Source organism: Lepidochelys olivacea, assembly GCF_965140295.1.
Source record: "Lepidochelys olivacea isolate rLepOli2 genome assembly, chromosome: 4".
Taxonomy (NCBI): Eukaryota; Metazoa; Chordata; order Testudines; family Cheloniidae; genus Lepidochelys; species Lepidochelys olivacea.
In genome coordinates, this window is record NC_140414.1 from 135,613,747 (window position 1) to 135,619,746 (window position 6,000).

The following is a 6,000-nucleotide window of genomic DNA, read 5'->3' on the forward strand; positions in this document are numbered from 1 at the left end:
TCACTTACCCCAGCTCAATTGCACTTTAGATCTCAAACCAAAGATAATGCTTGTAGCCAACCCTATAATAAACTGTCTAAAGATTTATTATATAGGAAATGGAAATGATAGTTATTTACAAGGGTAAAGTAGGTAAACGTAGATACACACAATTAAGTTCCTATCTTAAGTTTCAAAAGTAATAGATCCTTTTATGATAAGCAAATGCTATCCATCCTTTAGGGCTAACCCAGGCTAAGCACTGGGGATCTTTTGCTTATGTCCAGTAATCCTTGCCCTCCAGAATCCAAGCAGCATCCAGATCCAGTTCCTCCTTGTAAAGGGTTTTTATTCCCTTCCCACCTTCTGCTTTGAGTTGCAAACTCAGCTGATGGGAGGAATTTACGTGCAAGTCTCATCTTCATGGTGGTGGTGGGAGAGAGCATAAACAACAATGTCTTTTGTGCTTATGAATGTTTCACTCTAGTAAACAACAAAGTCTTCACTTGCAAGTCTCATCTTCATGGGTGGGAAGAGTAAACAACAAAGTCCTTGGTCCCTTTCAGTCTTCCACTCTAGTCTGTCTGGTGTCAATAGGTCTTCCTTTTTGGGCAGGACATACCACCTTCTGTTGGACACTAGCATTTCACTCTAACTAATGTCTCTCTCCTGTCTGGTGATTTACACAGTTACAAAGGCTTACAATGCAAATGCTCAAACATGATTTTACAGTGTGGGATACAGAGTTTATGACTGAAATTAAGGCAGAAATTATAATTCTAATACCTATTTTAACAATACTAACACACAGCTGAGCCAGACTGGTTCCAGCCGCATATTTGTCCGTGTTCGGTGGAGACATGGGGATCTGAGCATGAGCTGGTACCTGGTCTGCCAGCGTCACAGTTGGGTTTCTGTGACACTACTTTTGCACCTTGAGAAATCCTGAACCACCTGGAAACACGAGAAGAAGGAATCTTTGCCATGATTTCTTGACATGTGCTATCCCAAGAAATTTAGTGTCAGAATTACAAAGTTCCTCAGTTTTTTGCTACGATGAAAACAAAAATTGAATGAAATATTTCAGCACTCTAAACATTAACAAGACCTGTTTTCAATGACGTTGTTTAATCTATGAGTGAATGTTATACAGTTACCAATTCTGCAGCCTGTACGTGGAGAGTCAATAGAGGGGATTTAAGGATTCTTAAAGATTAATTTCCTTGGCTTGCAACCTCATTTTGCTGAACTCTTTATTGAATCAGTTGCAATGCTAGAGAGATCTAGTTCTATCAAATGAATCCTTTTAGTATATTGTGCTCTTAACAGAACATTTGAGTTCCCCTACAGTGATCACAAAAAGCTAGTCTAAGGCTGTTTTTTATGCTAGTACTTTCCTACTTGTGCTGGTTTGGTTTTCTAAGAAGTAGTTACTTTTCGAATTTGTGGCAAAAATACTAGCTGCAGAACTAAATATGCTTTCAGAACCAACTTGGAGATCTGAGCCAACGTGTAGGAAAAGCACTGAGTAACATCAACAGCCTTGCTTCCCAATACACCAAATGCCAGATTCTCAGTTGCTGTAAATCAGTGTAGTTCCATTGACTTCATGTAGCTATGCTAAATTGTATCAGCTGAGGACCTGGCCCTATATCTTATGGCTATTTTCATTGTTATATGCAGTGTTGTTGTAGCCGTGTCAGATCCAGGATAGTAGAGAGACAAGGTGCGTGAGGTAATATATTTTACTGGACCAACTTCTGTTGGTAAGAGACAAGCTTTGGAGCTTACATGGAGCTCTTCTTTTGCTCTGGGAAGCGTATTGAGAGTGTCACAGTTAAATATAAGCGTGGTGTTTAGATGCTGCTTGTAATTATTAGAACTGGGAGCACTGGCTGTTGGGAGTCTGAAAGGACAGGAAACAGGAAGGCAGGGGGGAAGTTGAGGAGGCAGAGTGAGAGCTACTGAGGGTGCAGCAGCTGCTTGGTAAGGAGGTTTCCACTTTAAAAATAAAGTCCTGTTGAAGTTTGTTAGTATCTTGCCTGGTTGCTACAACATTTTGGCAATGAGGATGGATCTTCTGCCTCTGAACCCACCTGCACCCTTTCTGCAAAGCCCAGGTGAGCCTCCAATTGCTTTTACTGCCTGGATCCATATGTTTGAGACTTATCTGCTTGCAATCACTGCTACAGAGATTTCTGAAGTAAGAAAGCTTGCTCTACTAATCCACTACCTTGGAGCAGAAGGGCAGCGTATATTTTACACTTTTCTCCTTGCAGATGATAAATATGAGACTGCACTCACTGCATTAAAGAACTTTTTTGTGCCAAAGGTGAATGTAGTAGCTAATCGTTACAGATTTCGCCAGCATGAGCAGAAAACAGGGGAGACTATATTGCTTCCCTGAGGAGTCTGATTGTAACTTGTGACTTTGAGAATATGGCAGATGAGATGATTAGAGACCAGCTCATTGAGAAAACAACCATGTTTTGTGTAAGAGAACGTTTACTTCTAGAACCACAACTTACACTAGAAAAAGCAATAACCATTACTACGCAGATTGAGTCAGCTACAGCTGAAGCCAAAATAATGAGCATGGATATAGGAGGCACAGTCCAGGCTGTGACTCCTTTGCAGAAAAGTTCACTATCGCTGCAGACAAACGATTACAAGAGGAAAACTAATGAAAAACCACTGAATCAGCAACTTCAAAATACAGTAAAGGCATGCTTTCACTGTGGATCCCCACAACACCTTGCAAGCTACACAGGATGTCCGGCAAAAGTAGCTCAGTGCAATCATTGCAAAAAGATTGGGCATTTTGCTAAAGTATGTCGCAGCAGCCAGTTCAATCAACAGGTGCATGCAGTTACAATACCAGATGTTACTGTGCTGAGTGTGGACAAAATCACTACTGCACATATTGCAGAACAGATAAAGTGCACTGTAAACGTTTCCGCCATACCCTCAGGCAAATCACACTCTATTCAGCTAATGTTGGACACTGGCTCAGCAGTATCTATACTACCTGATTCCATCTATCTGCATTACTTTAAAGACGTGCCTCTTACTGAACCCAAACTTCACTTGGTGTGCTATTTGAAAAACCATATTCCAGTACATGGCTGCCTGCCAGTAATTAGTGACTTTTGGTGATTGCTGTGTAACTGCAGAGTTCTACATTGTCCAGAAAGGCACTCCTATCCTTGGCAGAAATTTATTGGCTACTTTAAATCTCAGGGTAGTTAATGGATGAATTGATCTTCCTCAGCAAAGCACTCTTGCGGTACACACACCAGTTTCAGCTGGGACCCAACACCAGGTTGAGGAGAAACTCGGCTGTGCTTATGGGTTTCTGCATAAAGTTAAAATGTGGAATAATGTGATGCCTGTACGACAGAAGTTACGGCACTTACCATTTTCAGTCAGAGAAGCTGTTTCAGAGGAACTTAGAAAACTTGTTCAAAAGGACATTATTGAAGAGATTGACTCCTCAGAATGGGTTTCACCAAAGCAGTGACACAGAAGAAGGGTGGAGGCATTCGCCTTTGTGTGGATTTATGGGAGCCAAATAAAGCTATTGTGATTGACAGCCATCCTCTTCCTCACACAGAAGAAGTATTTGCAGAACTCCATGGAGCAAAGATGTTTTCTACTCTTGATTTGCAGACCGCATACTACCAGGTTATGTTGCATGAAGATAGCAGAGACCTCACAGCATTTATTACACATGAGGGACTATTTCGTTTTAAACGTGTTCCATACGGTCTTGCATCTGCCCCAAGTGCCTTCCAAAAAATGGTGTCATTGATTCTGAAGAATCAACATGGAGTTCAGTGTTATCTGGATGATATTATCGTGTTTGGAAATACTTCTGAGGAGCATGACAATAACCTGCAGTCTGTATTAAACTGCATCAGCAAAGCAGGCCTCAAGCTCAATAGGTCCAAATACAAATTTAGACAAACTGAACTCTCCTTTCTGGGGCATACAATTTCACAGGCTGGACTAAAACCTGATCCAGATCATATCCTGGCAATTTCAAATGCTCCTCCTCCAACAGATTTGCAAACCATACGTTCCTTCTTGGGTCTTACCTCCTGGTATGCAAAATTCTTTCCCAATTATGCTTCTGTCATTGAACTGTTACAAGAATTACTATGGAGAAGTTCAACCTGAGTGTGGACAATGGATGCACAAGCCAGTTTTGAAACAGTGAAAGACTTGACTGTACATAGTCCAGTACTTGCACTATTCAGTCCTGCATTGCCCACAATTGTAACTACTGATGCTTCTGATTATGGACTTGGGGCTGTCCTCACACAACTGCATGAGGAAAACATAGAGAGGACTGTTGCATTTGCTTCAAGGACACTAAGTAATGCTGAGAGGAAATATTCTGCAGTCGAAAAAGAAGCACTTGCTTGTGTCTGGGCTACTGAAAACTGGAGAACTTACCTGTGGGGTCGCACGTTCAAGTTGCACACAGACCACAGCCCTTTGACGACGTTGCTCACCACAAAAGGACTGGGAAGAGCAGGATACCATATTGCTCGATGGTCTGCAAGACTACTCTCTTTCAATTATGAACTGAAATATAAGTCTGGAAACCAAAATGTGGTTGCTGATTGCCTTTCTTGCCTGCCTTTGCTTTCACCAGATGGTCCACCGGAGGATGAGGATGTAGGGGTTGCGCTTATTACAAGCACTCTTACTGCAGTTACAAAAGAACAATTTCAAGCTGCTTGTTCAGCGTGTCCAATTCAACAAAAACTATGGGAATTTCTGACAAAGAGATGGCCCGGTAGCACTAAAAATTTTGACCCAGTTTTGCTGCCTTATTTTAGAGTTTGGGATGAACTTCCTTTGCTTGATGGCTCTGTGCTACGAGATACACACCAGCTACTTGTGCCAGAAGAGTTACAGTCAAAACTCATACACCTGGCACACGATACTCATCAAGGAACTGTCAGAACCAAACAACGACTACTGGATCTGTATTGGTGGCCAGGGATGGACTCTCAAACTGAAGCACTCATAAAATCCTGTGTCACTTGCCAAATGCATGATAAGACAGCAGTGACATGTACCCCTCCATTACAGCCTGTTCCTCTTCCTGAATCTGCATGGGAAAAAGTGGCGATTGACATTGTAGGACTCTTTGATACTGCTCCAAGTGACTGCCATTATGCCATCACTTTAATAGACTATTTCAGTAAATGGCCTGAGGTAGCGTTTACATCGCAAATCTCTTCTGCTACAGTACTTAAGTTCCTCTCTTCAGTTTTTAGCAGGGAAGGTAACCCCAAAGAACTAGTTTCAGATAATGGTAGTCAATTTACTTCTCTGGAGTTTGAAACTTTTCTAGCAGAGAGGAACATTTTACACAGAAGGTCATCCCTATATTACCCTCAAGCCAATGGGGAAATCGAACGGTTTAACAGAAGTTTGAAAACGAGTTTGCAAACGGCTAAACTGGAAGGGCGATTGTGGATAACTTTCACTACTGATTTCTTGCAAGCATACCAGGCTACACGACATGCCACAACACAAAGATCACCGACAGAGTTACTGCATGGGAAACAGATGAATACTAAACTGAACATTGCTGAATTGTTAAAGGCATGACCTGATGCCCCAGTCGAGGATGATGTGAGAAAAACAGTTGAACAGAACCAAGCAAAGTAGAAGGCTTTCACAGACAAGCGTCAGGGTGCTAAGGAACCAAAGTTTGAGTGTGGTTCCTTCGTTAGAATACGAAAACCTGGAATTTTACACAAAGGGAACCATAAATTCACAGCTCCTCTTAAAATCACAGAGAAGAAGGGACCTTACACTTATCGACTTTCTGATGGGAGGGTATGGAATGCTTCTTATCTTGCACCTGACTATGCACCAAGAGGAGATTATGCCGACACCCAGTCTGCATTGGATGACTGCACCATAGTATCAACACAACAAGACATTGCACTGGAACCGGGGCTTGAGAGACAGCCTGTCAGACTCAGACGACCACCTGTC